We start from the raw sequence: 24,796 nt of genomic DNA on the forward strand, positions 1-24,796 counted from the left end.
ACAGTGCCTTTTAATAGTTTAGTGTTAATAAATGTTTTCTGATCAATATTTATGCACATTATCTCCCCCAGTAGGGTGTAAATTCCTTGAAAGCAGAAATTGCTCCTTTTTTTCTTTTTTATTAAATATTGGATCTTTTAAATTTATCTTTAGTTTTCAATATTCACTTTGAGTTCCAAATTTTTTCCCCATCTCTCCCCTACCCTCACCCCAAGACAGTGTGTATGACATAGGCTTACATATTAAACCTATTTTCATATTAGTCATGTTGTAAAGAAGAATTTCAATGGGAGAAACCACAAGAAAAAAGAAATACACAAAAAAAGAAATGAGAAAGAGAGAAAGCAATATGCATTCAGACTCCATAGTTCTCTCTCTCTGGATGTGGACAGCACTTTCCATCATGAGTCCTTTGGAGTTTTCTTAGGTCCTTGCCTTTCTGAGAAGAGCTAAGTCTATCAAAGTCAGTCATCACACAAAGTATCTGTTACTGTGTACACTGTTCTCCTGGTTCTGCTCACCTCATCAGCATCAGTTCACATAAGTCCTTCCAGGCCTCTCTGAAGTCTTCCTGTTCATCATTTCTCATAGCACAATAGTATGCCATTACATTCATATACTACAACTTGTTCAGCCATTCTCCAGCTGATAGGCATCCCCTCAATTTCTAATTCTTTGCCATCACAAGAGAAGGTGCTATAAATATTTTTGTACCTTTTTTGGTATTTACATTTCCAACACCTAACCCAGTGCTTGCTATATACTAGGTTCAATAAAAGCTTTTTGGTGGATTGAACTAGGCTAGGCTGACTAAAGCACAAAATGTGCAATGGGAAACAAGGCACGATAAGTCTGAAAGAATGAGCTGGAGCCAGACTGTGAAGGACTTTACGCACCAGACAAATGGGTTTGTATTTGAACACAGAGGCAACAGGGCAGAAATGAAGAGGGAGTGCATTCCAGGCATGAGGACAGTGTGTGCAAAAAAAAAAAAAAAAAAGGAGGGAAAGGTGCATGAGGAAGGGAATTTCTTATAAGAACAGATACTAAGCAAATGTCAAGAATCCTTTCTGATTAAGAGCCAAAGGAAGAGGATTGGCCAATGGCAGCTCCTTGGCATCTGCATGAAGCCATCTTACCACTTGGATGCTTTGTTGTGGGTTAGTGATGAATGGTAGCTAGTCTGAATAGCTAAAACCAGCAAGGGGAGATATTGAAGATATCTGAATAGATATGGAAGGCAGCAAGCAAGCCGAGAGCCAACCTAAGCCTTTTAATTACTTGGGCCCCTGATAGATTGGCTCCTTTTCCCTTTGGATTCCTTTGTCAGGGAGGAGTTAAAATTCATGAGCGTCCATGCCTGTGAATGTTTACTGCAGTGCTGCTATGTTCAGAGCCAAGCTAGCTAACCCAGCAAAGAGTCGGAGGTCTGGTAGGCCATCTGTTACATAATCATCAACAATCTTGGAAATCTGGGCGAGCGGAGATGAAGAGAGCCAGGATGATGAAGGATTTCAAAGGGAACAGATTGCTGCCTTGCTCACAGGAGGGGGAGGAGGGAAAAGAAGAAGATAATGTGTTCTGATTGAGGCAGAGACAAGATTGATTACCATAGAGAACAAAACAACCTGGGGGTGGGGAGAAAACCTCATCTATGAACCTGACACACTAAAGAGGCCTGATGTCAAATGCCCAGTGTTGAATGGGAGGTCTCTATGATCCACAAGCATCATGGCGGGAGGGGAACATGGATGCATCTTGGAGAGGATGGCTGTTATGTTGGAAAGCTAGCATGCAAGGGTCTGTGGGGGGCTAAATATTCTGAATTTGGGGAAACCCTTTACCACAACTGTTTTCAGAGTAAAGCTTGTTTGGTTGGCTGGGTGTTTTTTTGGGGGGGGGAGTGGGAGAAGGGGACCAGATGAGAGAGAAGTGAGGAACTTCTCTTCATCTTCCCCTTGGGAGTTACTTGTCTGTGTATGTGTTATATACTTGCTTACATACATGACTCCCTCATTAGAATATAAGTTCTTTGAGGACAGGAAGTATGCTTTTTTTAATCTTTGTATTTCTAAGCCTCTAACACAGGATCTAGTACATGTTACTGTTTAGTTGAACAGTTGTGTTCGACCCCATTTGGGGTTTTCTTGACACAGATGCTGGAGTGATTTGCCATTTCCTTTTCCAGCTCATTTTACAGATGTGGAAACTGAGGCAAACAGGGTTAAGTGACTTGCTCAGGGTCACAACTAGTAAATGTCTGAGGTTAGAGCTGAACTCTGAAGATGGGTCTTCCTGGCTCCAGGTCCAGTACTCCATCCACTGCACCACCTAGCTTCCTAGCTACTGAGCCTGCAGACCACTAAAAAAACCCAGATCTTTCTCTGAGACCAGTTGTTGCCTAGCTTGACCCTCTTTGTCTAGCACTTGTGAACCTGATGCTTTTTAATCCAAATATAAAACTTCACATTTATTTTTATTAAATTTCATCTTATGAGATCCAACCCAATATTCTAGCCTGTTGACGTCATTGGAGATTTAGACACTGTCATCCTTGTTAGCTAGTTCTTCCACCTTGGTGACATCTCAACGTAATAAACACTCTATCTCTGTCTATATTCAAGTTATTGATAAAAATCCTTAAACAACAGGAGGCCAAGCACAGATTCCTAGGGCACCCCACTGCAGATCTCCTTCTGAGATGAGAAAGAATCATTAATAACTACTTTTGTCATCTGACCAACCAACCTAAGTGATGAAGGTCAAGGCCTAGAGTGAGAGATAAGGGGGAGTTATGTCAGGTTCTACTCTGGACATACGTGACTGGCTACTACTACCTTTCTCTAGCAATGAACAGTTTGCCAAATGGGGATATCCATGCCAAACCAAAGGGAATGACTGAGTGAGGCTAGTCCAAATCATACTGAAAAATGCTCAACTTGCCATCTTCAAAGCTGACTTTTGCTTTTCTACCCAGTGTAGAAGGAGAAGGGAAGGGAGATAAAAGAAGAAATATGGAATGTTGGAGATAGAAGGAGTCTTGGTGAGCTTTGAGTTCAACTCTCATTTTGGTAGGAGGAAACTAAGGTCCAGAGAGGTGGTGCCTTGTCCTGAAAATGGCATCTTAGATAAGATACTTCACAGTAAGATGATAGAAAGAGTGCTGGATTTGGAGGAGGAGGACCTGCATTCAAATCCTGACTCTCTAAATCTGTAAAATGAAAACATTAGACTGATTGACCTTGAAAATGGCTTCCTCTAAATCTGATTCCATTGTACCCTTAGTGTTATAGATAGGCATTGATCAAGGCCAGGGTTAGGGAACCTGCAGGTTTGAGGCCACATGTGGCCCTGTAGGTCCTCAAGTGTTGGCTCTTTGACTGAATCCAAACTTCACCCTCTAGGTTTTCAAATGTTTGGATTCAATCAAAGGGTCACACTTCAGGACCTAGAAGGCCATGTGTGGCCTCAGGGCCACAAGTTCTCCATCCCCGATCAATGCTCTCTGCCCTGGGACTTATTATTTTTCATTTTTCTCTCCTTTGGTCATCTTACCCACTTCTATGACTTCAAAAATCTTCCCTAGGCCAGTGATTCTAAAGTCAGTATCTCCAGCCTCAACCTCTCTTCTAACTTCCCCTCCTACATTTATAACTACTTGCTGGACACTTCTACCTGGACATCCTACCAACATGTCAAATTCAATGTATCTCCAAAGAAATTCAGCATCTTTATTCCCACAGAACCAGGATTCTACAACTATTTTTATCGTGTTTCTTGACATTATTGCAAAAGACCATGGGCAGGGTAGATATTGGACATTATTATCCCTATTTTACAAACCAGGAAACTGAGGCAATCACAGATGAAGAGTTGAAAGGAACCTCAAAGATCATCTAGTCCCACCCTTTCATTTTACAGATCAGGAAACTGAGGTTCACAGAGGTTAAATGACTTGTCATATGTTAAATGACTATTGGATATTTTTCTTTCCCATGGGAAAGTTTGTTCCCATTCAACCTGTTGTAACTATATCTTGTTAATGTATTACTTATTATTCTTGTGGGTTTTCCAGCTCTGTACAATCTCCAATTTTCTTTTGTCTTACCAACCCATTTCAGAAGATTATACAATGTTCAGCTAGAGGAGAATTTGGCCATGGTGCCCACCAATTTGTTTGGAATCTGTCTCATCCCTTGCAGCTGTAATAAATAACGTCTTCATCAGAGTACGGAAACAATGCTTTAATATTCCCAAACTTCTCAGCTTTCTGATTTCTGTTAAAGGTATTGCTATTTGCCCAGTCCTTCAGGCTTGAGATCTCAAGAGCATGATTGATCCATTCCTCTATTTTATTTTTTATTTCTATCCTCTGCCAAGTTCCTATTGATTGTGTCTTGGCATGTATCTTCTATCTGGCCCCTCCTAACTTGCGATGGCAATCACTCTCAGTTCAGGGCATCATTACCTCTTTCTTAGGTTGTTAATTGGTCTCTCTCCTTCCAGTGGTTTCAGAGATGTATTGTAGCCAGTTGGCGGTGCAGTGTATACTGAAGTCAGGAAGACTCATCTTCATGAGTTCAAATCTGCCTCAGACACTTACTTTGTGACCCTGGGCAAGTCACTTCACTCTAATTGTTTTACTTTCCTAATCTGTAAAATGAGCTGGAGAAAGAATATCAAGCCATTCCAGTATCTTTGCCAAGAAAATCTCAAATGGAGTCATGAACACTTGGACATGACAGAAGAAGGAGAAAGGAAGGAAGGAAGGAAGGAAGGAAGGAAGGAAGGAAGGAAGGAAGGAAGGAAGGAAGGAAGAAAGGAAGGAAGGAAGGAAGGAAGGAAGAAGGAAGGAAGGAAGGAAGGAAGAAAGTGAGCATGATGTCACATAAAAAAAGGTCTGATTTATTTGTTTTGTTGATTATCTAGACCTAAGAAAGTGATGGAGAAAATGTCAATAATGCAGATCAAACTTAAAAGGGTGTCATGCAGACTTTTTTTGGAGAGCCAGTTGTTAAACATTTACTAGTAGCACGTTCTTTCATGGCTGCCTTGATAAGTTTCCAATGAAGAAATCTAAGTATGTCATTCCTTTGTTCAAATACCTTCAGTGGCTCCCCATTGCCGACTGGATAAAACCAATAACTTTTCCTGGCATTTTCTACAATCTGGCTCCAATCCATCTTTCTAGCCTTTTCTGACATTTGCCCCCTTATACATTCTACATTCCAGTCGAGTGATCGTTCCTCATTTCTGTCCTTTCTTCTTGCCCTTCTAGAAATTTAAAGACATCCTCCCTTCACCAAGGCTAGGGAATGATCTCTCTTCATCTGTACTTGTTGAAATCTCTATCATTCTTCAAGGTCCAGTCCAAATGCAACATCCTTCACTTTTCCCTAAACTCCCCAGTGGGATAATTTCTTTCTACTCATCCAAAAAAAATTCTCCAAGAAAGCTTTGCTGGATGTCCTCTTTATTCCAATCATATTCTGTTTTGAATTGGAGCCTCACAGATGGAGAGCTGAAAGGTCATCTAGGTCCAACCCTTTGATTTTACAGATGGGAAAATTGGGGTTCACAGAGGTTAAATGACTTGCCCAAGGTCACAAAGATAATAACCATTATAAGTAGGATTTGTACTTAGTGTATCCATATCTCCTTCCATTTATTAAATTGCAATATCCTTGAGAGCAGAAATTGTATTAGTTTTAATCTCTGTAAACACAGTGATTACCAGATTTTTACATGTAGGAGATGCTCTGTAAAAATTGAATCAAAGTTTCATTTTAATTATAACCTGAATCAAAAAAATACTGTTACAGTAGTCAGGAAACAATCATCAATTGCTACCAAAATGAATTTTTAAAATTTCATGAATATCTTTCTTTGTATTGATTAAATTAAAGGGAAACAATATGGCTTAGTAGATAAAGAGGGTCAAGAAGCCCTAGGTTTGAACCCTGCTTTGATCCAAACTGCCTGTGTGACCCTGGGAAGTCACAACCTCTCAGTGCCCCAGGCAACTATATGAAAGTAAGTTGCAAAACGAGCATTGATCAGTATTGGTAGAGGGAGTGATAGAGATGGATAAAAAGAGGGAGATAACTAACATTTATATGGCTCTTATATGCTAGACACTATGCTTAGCGCTTTACAAATATTATCTTATTTGATCCTGATGACAACAACCCTGGAGCTCTTATTACCCCCATTTTACAAATCAGGAAACTGAGGCAATCAGAGGTTAAATGCCTTGCCCAGAGACACTCAGCTGCGCCCAAAGCCAGCTTTGAACTCAGTTTTTCCTGCTTACAGTCTCTCTCTCCACTGCATCACCTAGAGGCAGTAAGGCATAATGCCTAGGGAACCAGTCTCAAAGCCAGGAAGTCCTTGATTCAAGTCCCTCCTCTGACACATACAGGCTGGGTGACCCTGGGCAAGTCACTTAACTTGGTATTCCAGACAACTTTCTGAGAATATTTTCTAAGAAAAGTCAACATAAATTGGGAGCGAGAGTTTTCTCCCTAGGAGTTCTTTATGCTTTATTATTTAGTTCTTAATTGTTTAGTTTTTTATTTACTGAAAATGAAAGATCTGGACTAACCCCAAATTATAACAAGTGCACCTATTTAACCTTGTGTTTAAAACCAACTTTGCTACAAACTGACATTTTTGGGAACTGGTCATTAAAAAATAAATACTTTCCCTAGACTCCAACTAGACCGGGGATTCTAAATGTGTGTGTGTGTGTGTGTGTGTGTGTGTGTGTGTGTGTGTGTGTGCATGTGAGAGAGAGAGAAATGGTCTCCTTTGTGAATCTGATGAAGCCTATTGACCCATTCTCAGAATCATATTTCTAAATGCACAAAATAAAATACATTGGGTTATAAATGAAACCAGTTATATTGAAATATATTTATCAAAATGTGTTTTAAGTTCATGAACCAGGCTAGGAACCTCTTCTAGACATCGCTAGTCTCTAAAGTTTTTAACTATGAGTCAACAAAATTCCAAGTGGCAATTATTTGGGATTTGGCTGGATCTATAAAAGCATGTTATAAGATATTGGACCGTGAAAGAACAGAAGAGTTAGGTTAGTGTCCCTGCTGCCCTTGAGGGGTTTTAGACATCTCTGCTTATAAATGACACATTTTCGCAACTGGACGTGACAGGGGACAAGGTCATTGTCTGCAAGCCTTCTATTTCCCTCCCCATTTCCCACCCCCCGGGGAAAAACAGAGAGAATATATTGGAGCAACTTTACATCTTTGAAGAAACAAGTCCCTAATAGTGAGCTCTGTGGGGTATCATTATTTTCAGGCCTGCCATGGAGTTTTCAAGGCCCTTGACCCATGAAAGTAGACATCGTCCTATAGGTGCTTGGGAAATAGCTGGTTTGGAATGTGGGGGGTTGAAAATGGTCAGGTAGGAATGTATGCAATTTACAGTTTGGAATGAAGCCGTCGATTCCTGGGGAGACTGAAGGGAAAACACTCAATGCCAGCCTTCCCTCATCGTCCTGACCCCTGCCCCTCTTTCATCTGTCCTGGTCTCCCAACCCACTTGAGAGGAGATAGCCTATTCCTGTACCTCATCAGAATTCAGAGCACCTCCAAACAGTTTTCCAGGCATACAATGTTGCTCCAAGGAAGGCCCTTCGACAATAATGCCTTTAATAGGGAGAGGGACTAGACCCATGATTTCACTGGCATAGGGAACTCCCTGGTGAGAAAACTCCCTCTATCAAGTCAGGTCGACATTTTATCTGCAATTTATAGTCTTGGAGAGTTGACTAGAGGCCTGATTAATAGATCATAACTAAATGCCCCTTCCTGGCTGTCTTCCCACCATGCATAGTCTGCCCTCCTTCCATCATCCCCTTCTCCCTCCCACCATAACCTTGGACTCCATCCCTGGGTCTGCCAGCTGTGATAAGTGAGATTTTGCCTTATCTTGCCAGGGCCCAGGCCTCCACACCACATCCAGGCTGTCTCCTCACCATACTGCTGCCATCCCCACCAAGGCTAGTCTCTCTCTACTCTGTATCATGTAGGTGCCCACTTTATGTACATGTGTGTATATTCATACACAATAATAGCTCCTTGAGATAAGAGACTGTTTTTACCTTTTCTTTGGGGTTTCTGAACCTAGCACGGTATCTGATATACAGTTAGCACTTAACAAATGCTGTTCATTTAGCTAGGATGGTAATTTGTAGAGGAGGTGCCAATATGTATGGGAAAGGGGGGCACTGCTCCCTGGAAGTTCCCTATACTGATGAAATCACTTTGACTATTGGATGGAGGGACGATGGAGTGGAGAGAGACTTAAGGCAGGGAGAACAATGAGCAGAAATTGGGAAGTTCAGATATTTGCTTGGGGTACTGAGAGGTTAATGACTTGTCCAGGGTCACACAGTCAGGATGCAACTTGAATCTCTCTCGAATACTCTTTCCTGGTTTTTCTCCTACCTGTCTGACCATTCCTGCTCAGCATTTTTTGCTGGGTCATCATCCTATCATGCCCTCAGACTTTGGGCATTCCCCAAGGTTCTGTCCTGGGCCCTTTTCCTCTATCTCTTTCTCCCCCTACTTCTCATCCTCTCCTCTCTTCCTTCCCCATTCCTTTTTTCCTTTGTGTGTGTGAATGTATGTATGTATCTATATATATATATATAAAATATGTGTGTACGTACGTTTATACATGGTATATTCCAGGAACTTCCAAATTACTTTGGAAACGGAGTAGAAGATGAATTGGAATGGGGAGACAATTACAGGGAGAGAAATTAGGAGATTATTGAAATAATTCAGGCAAGAAGTGGTGAGGGCCTGAAATAAGGTGGCAGCTGTCTGAGTGGGTATATATTTGCACACACACATACATATATATGTGTATATGTGTTTTATATACATATATGTGGAAATATGTGTATATATGGAAATCAATCTGATATCTATACAATGCATATACATATGTATAAATATATGCATACATTTTCACATGTGTATCTCTGTCTCTCTGTATGCAGATACCTCCTCATCTCCTTATCTCCTCTGTTAGACTGGAATCCCCCACCCCGAGAGAAGGGGATTGTTTCATTCTTGTATTTTCAGCCTCATTTGCCAGCACCTAGAACAGCGCCTGGCCCATAGTAGGCACTTCCTAACTCTGTCTTGGTTGACTGCAGCTCTGTGAGGCTACGAATGATTTCACTTCTGTCTTTAAATCCCTTAGTCCAGTACATGACGCACAATAGGTGCTTGCTAAAGGCTTGTGAAAGGCAAGCTTCTCCGTGGTTTCACAGAATAAGAAGGGACCCCAAAAGACCCTAGGTCCTGAGAATGGGGGTGCGGATGACATTGGATGGGAAGACGACAAACGGCCGGGCTCTCCAGCCCTCTCCTGACTCGGGGCAATTGTCTTCTGAGGCGTGCGCCTCCGCAGAACCCGCAGGTCAGTGCGGGGAAAGGGCCCCCCTCCCATCAAGAACTCGCCTCTCGCTGAGTCTGAGTATGCATCCTTTGATAGGGTCCTGCTGTGAATGGCCCATTTCTCTGGAGCAAACCTATGGCTGTGACCTTGAGGTTGGCGCAGCTTTGTGTTTCTAAAGCGACTCGTTCCCCAAGCTCCCCCCGCCCACCTCCCCTTCTTTTGGCCAATTGTCTTGGTGGGTCTCCGCTGAATGTAGCCCACCGGACTCACGGGCGGCCCCTCCCTCGTCTGCTTCGCACAACAGTCCCAAGGGCACCGAGTGCGGGCTGTAAAAGCCCCGATTGTGCCTGGCTGGTGCTCCTTCCCACTGTTGGTACGGTACATGTCACCGTGTTTAGCTCCCCGGCTCCTTTCTGTGTCTGTGCTTTCAAAACCCCTGTTCAGATGTTACAATGGAGAAAGAACAGAAAATGCGCGGGGGTGGGCAGGGAGGGGGATAGGGAGGAAGGGAGCGGAAAAGGCCTGTTTACTCAGGGCCCAGGCAGGCAGCCCAAACAGCCTGACGGACCTCGAGGCTGCACATTCTGCCGAGCAGGAACTCCAGACAAAGGCTGCCGACAATACGGAGAGACAGAAGTAAATGTCGGGAATCGTCCTTTTAAAGTGATCAGTGACCACACAAAAGATGGGCAGTCGGTTAAATACGGCACGGCCGTAGACTGGGGGGCGGCCCTCTTTTGGGTTGTGTATTAATTATCATACACAGTAATGCCGACAGATGGAAAATGAAGTTCCTAGATAGCATTTTTGTTTAAAGCCATGTGCGCTTTCTGCCGGGGATCATCTTTTTGGGATACAAAGGGCATAGTAGGGGGATACGAGCACCTGATAAGGTCCGATTACTTTAGAATCCTACAATGAAAGGGCCTTGACATTGAATACCCATGGGGCATTGTGTTTGCCATGGCAGAGAGAAGCTTGGAGCAGTGGAAAGAGGGGCAGGTTTGGAATCAATGAACCTGAATTCACATCCCATTCTGGCCCTCCCTTAATTACCTTTACCAGCTTGGGAAAGTTACTTCATCACACTGGGTCTCAGTTTCCTCTTCTGTAAAAGTGATCTGCAAAAAATAACTTGATTGCAAGTTTCTCCAGGGCAGAGACTGTCTTCTGCCTTTCATTGAGTCCCCAGCACTCAGTACGGCATCTGATCCATAGTGGGAGCTTTTAATTAATGCTTCCTGACTGACTGTAAAATGAGGGAGTTAGATGAGATGGTTTTTAGGGTTCCCTTCAGCTCTAAACTTAAAATCCTTTGGCTAACATGAATTCAGCTTGGGCTTGCCTCATCATTTTCAGTTCCAAGGGCATTTCACTTGTACAATACAATGAAAACTTTTGCAGATACAGCCCTCTATGCACTGTCGAAACACAAAGCTATTCAACCCTATGGGATAGGCAGGCCAGGTACAATTGCTCCCATTTTGCAAAAGGGAAGAAACTGAGGATAGAGAGACTTGTCCAAAATAAGTGCAGCCTTACCACCTTAAATATGCCCAGTCTCACCTGATTTCAAAAGTTGATCAGATTCCAGTTAGCTAGAAGGCAGAGAGGATAGGGTGAATTTGGAATCAAAAGACCAAAGTCCAAGTCTTGCCTCAGACACTTATTTGCCACATGAACCTGCATAAGTCATTTCACCTCCCTCAGCCTTGGTTTCTTCATTTGTAAAACAGAGATAGTAATAGTACCAGGATCAAATGAGAAAATATCTGAAAAGTGCTTTGCTTAAGGGTCTATATATAAATTAGTCAGTTAGCATGGGATTAAGTGCTAAACCCTTGGGAGTGCAATGAAAGACAAAGAAAAAGAGTCCTTGCCCTTAAGATGCTAACCATCTAATGAGGGCAGATAACATGCAAATAACTATATGCAAAGAGGACAGAGTCAGGAAAAAACTGGGGGTAGTCCTAGAGGGAAAACACTAAGAATGAGGGAGACTGGAACAAGCTTTTTATCGAAGCTAGAGCTTCAGATGAGGCTTAAAGGAGGTCAGGGAACCAGGAGGCAGTTAAAGAGAGAAAGTATTCCCAACATGGGGGAACAGCCAATGACGATTCCTATATAGTGCTTTAACATTTGCAAAAAGCTATATACACATTAATGAATTATTCGTTGTAACCCCATGAAGTTACAACCATAACTGTAGATGCCACAGGCTTTATTGTTTTATTAATCTAGAGCTAGGAAGGGCTTCAGGGTCATCTATTTCAATTCTCTAAATTTCGCAGGCGAGGAAACAATCCCAGAGAGGTTAATTGATTGGCCATAGGTTATGTAGGTATGTACCAGAACCATAATGTGAACCAAAATTCTCCAGCCCCGGATTCACTGCTTTCCTCATCAGACCATGGAAGCTTTCACTTCAGTTTACAAATGAAGAAACTAAGGCATGTCAATGATCAGTATCTTGACCAAGAGTCATATAGTGAGAGGAAGAGAGGAGATTTGAACCCGGTTTTCTCCTGACACAAATATACTACACAGTCCGCCATGCTGCTGCTCTATGTCTAGTACACAGTTAAGCTCAGCTTTGACCCCAGTTCTTCTGACACCATATCCAATAGTACTCCTATCACGCCACATTGCCAGAGTTGTTTAACAAAGGCACTATAATTATACTAGCCCTTCCTCAAACCTTTCATATTTCATGTGGCAGTATGTTATAGTGCAAAGAACACTGCTCCTAGAGTCAAAGGATCTAGATTCAAATCCCATCTCCAATTCTTACTACCTGTATGACCTTGGGCAAATCATTTAACCTCTTCAGCTTTGCTTTTCTCATGGGCAAAATGAGGAGAGTAGACTACATGGCCTCTGACATCCCATCTCGATCTAAAATCATATTTCTATAACACTTTGAAGCTCTAATTTGTGCCTGTACTCTTTAGTCTAAGACACAAAGGTAGAAGTTGTCAATAAATTTCGTTTTATTTTCAGTTTTTCATTTTGGTAATTTTTTCCCCCATAACTGCTTCTCAATTTCTTATCTGTGTTTGAAATCTTCAACGTAATCCTTACTCATTAAGCTTTGTTATCATAGACAGGATGTTTGAACAGATCAGGTTTGGTGTTGGTTAGCTTGTTTTTTTTTAACTTGTCATGACCTTACACTTGGATATTTGTGTTGAGGTATCCCTGGTTGCTGACTGACATAGTCCCATGAATACCTGAAAAATAATGGAAGGGCTTGGAGGGTGTGGCCAAGCCATTGCTCACCTAGTAGCAAGGAGTCACTACCAAGTCTTTTAATTCGTTCTCCTAAGATCTCTGGCAATTTATTGCGTGGTCCAACTCATAAGACTTTCTAAGGTCAACAAACAAACACAGCTGCAGAGAGAAAACTACCCAGAGTGCTGAGCGCCATTCTTTCTGGTAAGAAGAGGTCATACCAGGCTCCTTTGCCCTCTTCTTTCCAACGCAGTCAGTTGTATCACCATTTCACTGTCTCCATTTTTATCTGCTTGCCTGCAGGCATTCTCTGAGAGAGACTGGAACTCTCATTAGGACTCCTGGCATTGATGGCTGCCTCTCTGCTCTTCCAGCTCAACTGCTCTGCCTCCCTAATTGGGGAAACAATCCGGCATATCAACCGACACTTGGATTTTTGCAGAAAAAGTGGGAAAAGGTGCCAAGTAGTGTACAAATGACCTGCACATTTAGTAATTTTTAAATAACATATGATGAGCTTGAATAAGACAAATAATTCAAAGATTCACTCAAAGGCTTATTTGAATGGCAAACTCAGTGGAATACCAGTATTTGCAGGACTCTGTTCATTGGTTAGGAACTAGAAAGGGCCTTTAAGAAAAATAGTTTGAAAGACAAGCTGTGATTAACATCAACCATATTTCCAAAACAAGGATGAAGAATTCTGTTACCTATCCATTTTTGGACATGGTCAATGTGGGGTTTGTTAGGGTTTTTTTTGATGATCCCTTCTTGTTCCAAGGATTTTGTTTTTCTTTTTCCAATTTTGGGGAGGCAGAGAAGGGATCATGGTAAGGTTGCCCCTCAAAAAGGGGGAAAAAAAGAAAGTCACGGAAGTATTTTTTTTTTAATTCTCAGAAGAAAAAATAAGGAAGGTCAGGAAAAAATATAGATAAGCAGCTATGAAAGGTACATGTTGAATTTATAATTATATATGACTTCAGAGCAATTATCAATAGTAACTGTTGCTCTTTCCCTCTCAGCTTGATTTACTTGTTTTTTTTTCTTTTGCTCATTAAAGCGGCCATTCCCTGATTAGTTCTTAAAGAGGCCTATTCACTGAATGGGCATTACCTCACTCTAAGTGAGTATCTTAATAGGCCAAGGTCTTCCTTTACATCCCGGGCCTTGTCCAGTCCTCCTGATGTATACCTGGTCACTGGATCCAGATGACTCAGGAGGGGAAAGTGAGGCTGGTGACCTTACACTCACTCAAAACAAAGTCAAATGCAAGTCATGTCATCAATTCTCTGGTGTCATGGTCTTCTTCGAAAACGAAGGACAAACATAGACAGATATACTATTTATGTATAGTGTGTTATAAAAGTGTATTGTGCTGATCAGACATCTTAGTTATTTTTCTCAGGGGACCACTTACTGAGTAGGCTTCTAGGGAGTTTCCTTTATTGGACTGGTGTTGCACTCAACGGACTAGTTCCCTTCTAACTCTGACTCAGTGAGTGCAGTTTGGTTATGAGAGATCTAAGAATGACCTTTAGGGTTCAGTGGAATTTCACCAGGCAGAGTTTGAAGCTTGTCAACAGTGTGAGCAAAGGAAGGGGCTGGTGGGCTGGGTATGGGAAATGGTAAGTCCAGCCTGGTAGGAGTATGGCATGCGAGGAAGGTAGTAGTAATACCTAGAAAGGTTATTCAAAGTCAGATGATGGAGATGCTTGACTACCAGGGTAAGGATTTTGAGGAGTAATGCGGAGTGCTGAACTGAGTTAGGATTGAAACACCTGGGTTTTAATGCGGGCACTATTATTACCTGTGTGATCTTGGGCAAAGTACATAAACTTTCATAGCCTCAGTTGCCTTGGAAGTGAAGCTAACCTGGAGAATCATATGCCATTTCATTTGAACATAAGGCCCATATCATTTAGGAACTTAGATGGTCCCCTCAAATGAGCCCCTAATAGGGCCTGGCTTTCCAACAATCAGCACTGTGTGTTTGTCCTTCGTTGCTGAAGAAAACCATGCCATCAGAGAAATGATGACATGACTTGCACTTGACTTTGTTTTGAGTGAGGGAGGGCTGTGCAGATTACCAGTCTCATTTTTCCTCCAGAGCCATCTGAATCCAGTGACCAGATATTCATCAGGATGACTGGAGATGACGACCCAGGATGATGCAATGGAGGTTAAGTGACTTGACCAAGGTCACATAGCTAGTGGGTGTCAGGTATTTGAGGTGAGATTTGAACTCAGGTCCTCTGGGCTCCTGCACTTGTGCTCTATCTACTGCACCACCTAGCTGCCCCAACAATCAGCACTAGACTCAGAGTCTGGTGGCCTAGGTTTTAATTCTGGTCCTGCAACTTATACTATCTGTATGACTTTGAGGAAGGCAAGTCATTTTTCTCTGTCTCAGTTTACTCATCTGTGAAATGGGAAGTCTGAACTAGGTAGTCTGTCTCTAAAGATTCTTCTGGCTCTGAATCCTATGATCCTCCAAACTGACACCCTCTCAGAAATGGTTTATAATTAGAAATTCCCTCAAACTTCAGCATATTCTACATCTGGGTCACCTAGTGGATAAAGCATTGGTCTTGGAGTTGGTAAAACCTACTAATCTAATCAAATCTAATCTCAGACACTTACCAGCTGTGTAATCCTGGGCAAGTCCCTTAACATCAATCTGCTTCAGTTTCCCCACCTGTAAAAAATGAAGGCAGTAATGGCATCTGCTTCCCAAGGCTGATGCAAGGACCAAATCAGATAATATTTGTAAAGCAAAGTACCTGGTACCTAGTACTGTTTAATGAGTGATTGTTTTGTTCTATCTCATTTAACAATTCATTTTTTTAAGCACCAAAAAATTACTGGGCTCTGGAGAGATCAAGGCAAGAACACAAAATAGTCCCTGTCTTCAAGGGGTTTCCAGTCTACTTAGCAGATTCAACATGAACAGAGATAAGTAAATATAAGCTATCTTGAGGAAGGAGCACCTAGAAACCAATGAAGGGATCAAGAAAGACTGATCCTGAGACTGTCCTGCTAAAGGAATAAGTCTCCCAGCTGCACCTCTGGGAACGAGCCCAAACCAGGCTGACCAATGGGGTGAGGAAACAGGGCACTTTTCTATGTGGTGTTCAGCTCGTGATATTTAACAAGTCTATCAGTCACTGAGGACATGCCAGGACAGAGTAAGGAAGAAACGTTGCCGTTGGGGGAGAACAAAGGACAAAGATTCAGGGATAAATCTTGAAGATAACTAAGAATTTGTAAAGGTAGAGGTGAGAAGAAAAGGCATTCTAGGCTAATGTGGCGAGGCAAAAGCTGGAATGGCAAATTTCAGAGAGAAGAACAGTCTGGCGAGGCTGTAGGGAGAATGAAGATGGGGTTATGTGAAATGTCTGGAAAGGTTTGAAAAGCTTCCTATGCCAAAGTGGTCATTTTAGAGGCCATTGGGAGCCACTGAAGATCCTGAGGAAGGCAGTGATGGCCAGATTTCTGCTTTCAAATGATTGTTTTGCCAGCTGTTTCAGGAGTTGAGTAGAGGAGAGAGACCATAAGCAGGAAGATCTACCTGTTCCCTTCGCTTGGCATTCCACCTACACTTAACATAGCCAGTTTGGACTATTGCAAGCCTTAATACACTAGTTAAGTGTGGCTTTTACATTTTTTAGCACATTATCATTTTGTATTAGATGTGTTAGTGATAAGTTCCCCTCAGTTGATACTTCAGGTCTTTTATAAGGATGAATGTATTCTTTATCTCCAGTTAGATGGCCAGATTTTGACGGCAGGGGCCATACTTTCTACTTAGGAAAACTTACTCATAGCCCAGCCAGGAAGAAGCCTTGAACTACCAGATTCAAGTACAGAATAGGACAGAAACTAATGGTTTTTACGATAACACAAGAGGGCAGCAGAGAGCCAGGTGGCTGGAACCCTGGGGTTGGGGTACTAAGGAAACAAGACCAGAAAAAAAATGTTTTAAACATCTGGAAAGGGGTGAAATGGGAGGAGCATTCTAGCATACAGGAGGAATAGGGTTCTGAATCCACTAAGCTAAGAGAGAAGTACTGAAGGAATGTGGAGTCTCAATGTCAGCTTATTACACAGAGCAGATAAACACAGAAGACCAGAGGAGAGGAGGTCATGGTGAATTAGAATTGACAACATACTGTTTGACTGTACTCTTGACTGCTTCTCACTGACCTTTGGCCCTGCTCTTTTTGAGCCCTGAAAGTCTCCTAGTGGAGGTCTGATGATCTGCCACACAGTAGGACTCAGTAAGAATTGACTGGCTGATTAATGAACTTTGGCTCACCATTTTGACAAAGGAGTAAGCCTCCCAACTCCACCTCTGGGAATGGATTCAAACCAGACTGGACATTGGGGCAAGGGAATGGGTCACTTTTCTATGTGGTATGTAACAATTTATCCTTGGGACAGCTCTATGGATGAAGTTTTTCCTTATGAGATGTCAGGTGACTTCAACTCTGTGGGTTTCAGTTTCTTCTCTATAAAATGATATAGGCTTTATAAAATTACCCCTAAAGTCCCTTGAAACTTCAAGATCCTATGATTCACAATGCCAAGCAACCCATACTCTATGGACCAAATACCTCATTGGCCCCTATAGGCTCAGCTCTGGAGAGGCACCGTGGTATGATGGATAGGCACTGGACTTGGTGTTAGGAAGACCTGTATTCAAATTCTATCTCAGATGCTGCCTAGTTAGGTGCCTTTGGGCAAGTCACAACCTCTCTGGGACTCAATTTCCTCATGTGTAAAATGAGGGGAGTTGGATTCAGTGACATCAGATATGCCTTTCAGCTCTAAATATATAGTCCTATGAAAAGCAAGCTCTCTTTTCTTTCCATCCAAACAAATAAAAACAATCTTGGATGATCAAGTCATCAGTTGTCATGTATTTAAACTAGAATCTTTTGTTAATCTGGGGCCTCACTAAGAAACCTAAAACAGAAACCAAGCAAATGAATGAGCAAGCCACTCAGGTGGCTTAATGGATAAAACACTGTATTTGGACTCAGTAACTTGTTTGTTAAGTCTTTTTTCAGTTGTGTCTGGCTCTCTGTGACCCTTGAGTTCAAATCCTGCTTCAGACACTTACTAACCGGATGACTCTGTGTAAGTCATTGTCCTCAGTTTCCTTATTTGTAAAAGGGCTTTGAATTCAGTTACCTTAAAGGTCCCTTCTGGCTTAAAATCTATAATCCTAAGAATAAGCATTTATTGAGCACCTATGTGCCACTAGACTATGGTCTACTGTAAAGAAACGATGTTCTATGGTAAACAAACTTTATGTTGGGTAATCTTAAGCCTTTCAAGGTCTCCTTGATTTTCTGAACCCCAGATCTTCTTAAGTAAATTAGTGCCATTTGGGGGGATCTGATCTCCCAGATCAGTCTGGGGATCTGATCAGACCCTAGTCTCCCAAAGGTGGTCTGTTTCCTACTAGGCAGTCCTTGGACTTTGAGGGAAAATGTTTCTCTTCTGGGAAAGAACAAGGTTTCTTGGCTCAACTGAAATGGAATTGTATCATGCCATTCTCCAGATCAAATTTGTAGAGGATACTCAAATCTCCCCAGATCTCTATATATGATGGAACAATGGGTCAAATATAATGGGATAAAATGCAACAGATATAAATATAAAGTCTTATACCCAGGTTCAAAAAATCAATTTCTGAAGTACAAGATGAGGAAAACTAGGCTATAATAAATGTCACATTTCCACAAGACTTTAGGATTTCTGTTTATTTATTTATTTTTAGTTAGGTGTATATATATATATGAGGCTTTAAGATTTCTGAACCATTATTTGTTTGGCAATATTTTATATGAAAACGGGGGATTGTAGGGGACTGTAAGCTGAATAGGAATCAAAAGTATGACATGGCATCCATGCAAACAAATGGACTGTTAGGCTGAAGAAATCAAAAGGCAGACTTTACTAGATTATTTTGTTGCATCCTGATCCCCATATTTTAGGAAAGACATAGAGAAACTGTGGCAACGATTGTGGCTCACCTCCAGGATGGTGAGAGGCTGGAGACCATGCTGTAAGAGAATTGATTGTAGGACCTGGGGGATATTTAAACCCAGAAGGAAAAGACTCAGGGCAGGCAGAAAGGATGATGGCTGTCTTCCGATATGCAAAGTGCTACCCAGGGGAAGTTGGATCAAACTTATTCTGCTTAGACACAAAGATAGAAACTAGAATTTGCAGAAAGAAATTTTCCTGTTTGACAGAAAATAGACATACACATACACACTAACCACTTGTTGTTCAGCTGTTTTCAGTCATGTATGACTTTTTTTTACCTCATTTAGGGTTTTCTTGGCAAATATCCTGGAGTTGTTTGACATTTCCTTCTTCAACTCACTTTACAGATGAGGAAACTGAGGCAAACGGGGTTAAGTGACTTGCCCAGAGTCACACAGCTAGTTAGTGTCTGGGGCTAGATTTGAACTCAGGAAGATGAGTGTTCCTGTTTCCATGGCAGGTATTCTTTCAACTAGCTGCCCTATACAAAAGTGGAATAGGCTACCTGATGTGATACTGAGTTCCTTCTCCCTTGAGATCTTCCAGTGGATTTTAATGGACTTGGGGAGTGAATTCCTCTTTTTGTCTTGAACTAATTGTCCTCTGAGGTCTCTTCCAACTCTGGCATCCTCCACCTTCAGTGCGTTGAGACTACCAAGACTATTCTAGTCTTGCCTCAAGTTTTTAAAGCTCTTGAGTTAACCTAGAGTTGTGATGGAGGTTAGCAGTTGCCAATGGCTTGGAATCACTGTGCCCCAAGCCCTACCATGGTCTTCCCAGCTCCCAAAGTCAAAATGAAACAAACTAATCCTGAGCAGCTATGTAGCCATTGGGAAAGATCGTTTTTGTTACACTCTGTACTATGACAAGTAGCCTGATAAAGGGTCACGTAAGGAGAGATTGGCTCAGGTCCTGCCTCTGACATAGCTATCTGGCCATGGTCAATTCTTAGTAGGGTAGCTAGATGGCTCAGTGGATAGAATTCATCTTCCTGAGTTCAAATATGGCTTCAGACACTTACTAGCTATGTGACTCTGGGCAAGCCATGTGACCCTCTTTGCCTCAGTTTCCTCATCTGTAAAATGATCTAAGGAGGAAATGGCTAACTATGCCAGTATCTTTGCCAAGAAAACCCCAAATGGGGTCACAAAGACTCAAACACAACTAAAAACACAACTCTCAGTATCCTAAGCAACTACTATCCTATACAAAAAGTTGCAAATGAGTTGCTGACCTGTACCAATAAATGACACGAAAGTATCACAGAGAAGCACCAAAAGCCAAACTGAATAAACAAACCCATAATATTAAACTGAAAAGAATTCTCCCACGAAAGGAGAATGAATGGGAGAGATGGAGTAAGGAACAACAACTCACAACAGAGAATTAAAAATAAATTGAAATGGTAGAGCTGGTAATAAGTGGCATTTCCCCTTCTCAAAACTTTCTCAAAGCTCTCTACTGTCCAGTTATCATGACCCACAGGTAAACCTATCTGACCTTGGCAAGCAATTTCAGCCTGCCTGATGGGCCACGTTACAAGGGTCATGTACACAAGAGTACTCTTTTTGTCCAGGAACATGTCTGGCTTTTAGGAAGCACAAACACATTTGGTTTTGCTTCCATTTTGAGGAACAAAGTTGTTTTATTTATTTTGTCCCTAAACTCCATTGTGTGCTTAGAAAATTTTCCCCTTTCCTGGTCTCTTTGTGCAATAATCTGGTGTGGAATCTTTTTCCCACAGGTTAAAAAAAAGGCAACTCTCCCTCCCACCCCTCTTCCCCAACCCCTTTCAAGTGCCCCAGAGCAGCTGGTCATGTTTATTGCGCTTCTTGAACATTAGGTCTGTTCTATACAGGGAGCAAGATTGATTATCCTCATTCTAAAATGTGAAGATCCAGCGTGTGCCTTTGTCCTGGGTCCCCTGAGAGGGGGATTGGCATCAGGAAGCACTCGATCCAGAGGCCACATCTTTCGGGGGCTGTCAGAAGTGACAGCAACGGGATGGTCCGAATGTGCTGCTGTGCCACCCAGAGTCCCCCATCATTTTCGATGGCCCAATTCAGACCCACTAGGATTGGCTGAAGAAAAGCTATGAGCACCCAAGCCCCACACTGTGCCCACTTCCCAAGGCCAAAGGAAATCCCAGGTCATGTCTGAAATGGCTATTCAAATGTATTCTCATTCAGTTGGAAGTCCAAAGTAGGCCTAAGCAGCTAGACATTTTAGAGGGTGGGAGATGTATTCATTTCCAATCTCCTTTCTTCTTTCTCTTTCTGTCTGTCTGTCTCTCTCTTAAAGGTAAACCAATCAAAATATGCCCCATGATTATTTGCTTTCATTCCCGGAGGTTGGCTCTGGGCCTTCAAAAACGAATTATCCAAATCTGGCACAGTAAAAGCTTTCCCGGTGTGCTCCCATTTTTTGTCACTGGTTTGGCCAGAGTTGAGGCCCAGAGACCCACAGTATGAAGCCAGCTTGCCAGGCCCAGCCAAGACTTGGAACCAAAGCGGACTGAGCTGAGCAGCAGGCAGGCCACCAGAGCGAGGGGCCGATTGTCCTGCTTGGCGACTGCATCGTCACAATTCTGCTTTGAATCCGAACAAGTTAATTTGGGAACACGGCCTTCTCAAAAGAAACGCTGCTCAGCTCAGCAGCGGCAGAGTTCATGTGGAGAGATGCCCTTTTCACCAGGTAGAAAACAGTAAATTATATTTGAAATCCATTCTTTTTTTTTTCCAAGTGGGTTAAAAAAAAGTTAGTATTCACACAATCTCTTCCTGTCAGTCTTGTTCCGCCAACAGTAGCTGGTATTTTTTACATGAATATTCCGTAAAACCCAGGGCTTCATGCTTCCCTCTCTTTCTAAGTTGGACAAGCAGGGAAATAGCTTGACTAATTGAATACAAATAGTCTATCTATTTACCCTAAGCTCACCAGAGGCCTGAGAAACAGATTTCAGTAGCACAAACTCACCAAGAGAGCCCTAGCCACTAAGGAAGAAAGTGCAGTTAATAAGTGGCAAATGGAAGGGTGACCTGACATTAGGAAGAGAAATCACAGAGATCAGTGGGGCTTATGGCAGCCAAAAAACCTGGCCTCCACCAAACCACTTTGAAAACATGATTTTTGTGCTAGTGTCATGCTCCCTGGAAGCTCCCTGGGATCTGACACTGAGCAGAGTGGGAAGAACGAAGGCAGGGAAAGAAGGTGGATGCTATCGAGAGATAAAGTGGCACTGGTTCAGGGAAAAGCCTTTCAGACCTGCATTCCATCCACTCCTGCCAATAAGCCAATTCAAAAGTATTTATTGGGCATCTGGTGAGTGTCTAGGACTTAGCTGCTGGGGATACAAAAGATATTTACGGCCATAGAATTGAGAGATGGGAGGAACTCTGAAGTTCATGGGATTGCAGTATCATAGAATTGAAACTGAAAGGGATCTTAAAGGCCATCTAGTCCAGTCCTTTCATTTTACAGATAAGAAAACTGAGGCACAGAAAGAGGAAATGTAGAGGTGGAAGGGAACTTAGAGGTCATCTAGTCTAATTCTCTTAAAGAGGGGAAAACTAAGGCTCAGAGACATAGTAGGATCACAGATTTAGGGAAGAAATTCCTTAGAAATCATTTAGCCCAATTTCCTCATTTTGCATATGAGGAAACTGAGGCCAATCAAGATTAAGTGACTTAGCTAAGATCACATAGGTAGTAAGTGACAGAACTGAGATTTGAACTCAGGTTCTGTGACTCCAAGTTGAATGTACATTGCAGTTCATTCTATTGTCTGTTCCAAAGTTGTACATGCAATAAAGAGCAGAGCTGGAATTTTAAGCCACAACCTTTGACTTTGATCTCAGGTTTCCTATCCATCCATCCATCCATCCAATCATTCATCTATCCATCCAACCATCAATCCATCCACACATCTATGTATGTATGTATATATATATATACATACATATACATCTATATATTCATTCAACAATCAATTCAAAATTAATTGAGTTCTACAATGGACCAGACAAAAAATGAAACTCCTGCTGCCCTCAAGAAACCTGCATCCTACTTGTGGGCTGAGTGTGTGAACAGTACACACACATATAAGTCAATTCAAAATATATTCAAATTTAAATGGAGAAGGGGCAGGCCAGTGCATTCACAAATGGAGGATCAGGAAAGGCTTTATGTAGGAGGTGGCACTTGAGTCAATCTTTGAAGGATGGAGATTCTAAAAAGTCACTGGTAAAAGTGAATCAGTCGGATTACAAAAGAGGAAACATGTAGTAGCGGGACAAGACACAGAACATGGAATTAGATAGTATTCTTCCTTAATTCCTAGTTTTTTTTGTCAATTATTATAATGAATTTTACTTGATCTGAAATTTATGTAAAGTAATGAAATTAATAAGTATGTTTAGTCTTTTCTTTCTCCTCTCTCCATACTCACACTGTGTTCATGCACATGCATGTGCACACACACACACATTTCATTTGAGTTCAAAGAATCTCAGCAATATAAAAGACTTCAGAGGTCATCTAGTTTGATCCATGACTGCTCAGGCTTCTCCTCTTTAATACTCCTTACCAGACTCCTTTTGATTACCTCCAAAATTAGGAAATCCATGAGTTAGGATATGATAGATTTCAAGCTGAAAAAGACCTTCGAGACCATCAAGAGAAAGGGTCAAGAGAAGGGTTGACAGTCAAGATCAGCCCTTCCATTTTACAGAAAAGAAAATGGCAGATGAGAGTTGAAGTGACTTTTCTAAGTACATGCAGCTAGTAAGCAGCACAACTGGGAACTAAACCCAGCTCCTTTGATTTCAAATCCAGGTCTCTTTCCTCCTACATCATGTAGCTCTTGCAGTTTTGGACAGCTCACTTTGAGATCTCTAATACTAGTTGCTGTTTTGTTTTGTTTTTGCGGAGAAAACATTGCATGGTTTAACTTTCCAAAATCTCCTCTCTGAGCTTGCCAAGCTAATCTAGAAGGACATTGAATCCTGAATCAAAGCCAATGGTTATCCATGTTTACTCCACAAAAAGGGAAGCTTAGCATTTCCAATTTGCATGTTTTATCTATGCCATATATACATCCTCAAGCAAAAGCACAACTCAACTAATGAGTGAAGTGTTTGATCATCAGACCAGGGACAGCAGGGAAAATATGGCATTAGGGATTGAAGGTAATTCCAACAGAAACAATGCCTTTTTTTCTGGATTTTTGAAGGTTCAGCAAGCAAACTGTGGGTGATACTTCTTCATTCAAGAAGCCAGGAACTGAGTTACTAACTCCATCCTGTTTGGACTTTCATCTGATCTAAGTATGAAGTGGGCAAGTGTCTCTCTTATCTGGCCATCTTGCACCTCAGTTTGTCTGTACCATCCTCACTGTCTCTTACTATTTCTCATACAGCTAGAAGCTGCATGAAGGGTTCTATTTTGAAATCCATAGTTCTGGCGTAAAGTATGAAGGAAATCAGCTGATTGCTTGACCTACTCCAGGGACAATGACAAAATAGGATTACCGAATCTTGACCCTGTCTACCTCAGAGAAGGAAGCAAATGCCTGAGATGTCACAGATTGCTAGGATAAGGGTTGGGCAGGAGAATGGAGCTTGGTCTAGTCACTGCATTAGGCATCAGGATGAGATTCAATCTTCAAATCTACACTCTTTACTTACCTGGATAAACAGCCTATGATGAATTTTTTAAGGAAATTAGAGTGGATCTCAAAAACAAGGAAGATACCTGTCTTTATATAATAAGTTAGACTTCAATAACATTTAAGATTCATAGAGTCACAAAGAGGTAGAAAAGAGCTCAGCTGCTTCTGGTCCAATTCTCTCTTTTTTTCAGATTGGGAGCCTGAGGCCCATGGAGGAAAAATGACTTGTTCAAGGTCACACAGGTAGGAAGCAGCAGAACCAAAGATTCAAATCTAGATCTTCTAATTCTAACATCATGTCTCTTTTCATTGTGAAATACTTCCTGATAAGTGCTTGTTTTTCAACAACTCTGTGAGACACACCTGGTGGTGTAAGTATTAGTATTAAGTAGTATTATCTCCATT

The 24,796-nt window shown here is 41.8% G+C and overlaps 1 long non-coding RNA gene across 4 annotated transcripts in view; it reads left to right on the forward strand.

Moving 5' to 3' along the window:
• The window catches only part of LOC140534582 (uncharacterized), a 68,313-nt gene that overhangs the window by 31,569 nt on the left and 11,948 nt on the right, over positions 1-24,796 (forward strand). For 2 of the 4 annotated variants that reach the window (XR_011977382.1, XR_011977381.1), the window contains exons 3-4: positions 12,970-13,123; positions 24,583-24,634. This is a non-coding gene — a long non-coding RNA (uncharacterized lncRNA). Of the gene's footprint in view, positions 1-12,969; positions 20,591-24,582; positions 24,635-24,796 lie in introns of those variants that run through there. The other 2 variants (XR_011977383.1, XR_011977380.1) reach the window with 2 other exon arrangements.

Source organism: Notamacropus eugenii, chromosome 3 (assembly GCF_028372415.1).
Source record: "Notamacropus eugenii isolate mMacEug1 chromosome 3, mMacEug1.pri_v2, whole genome shotgun sequence".
NCBI classification, from domain to species: Eukaryota; Metazoa; Chordata; class Mammalia; order Diprotodontia; family Macropodidae; genus Notamacropus; species Notamacropus eugenii.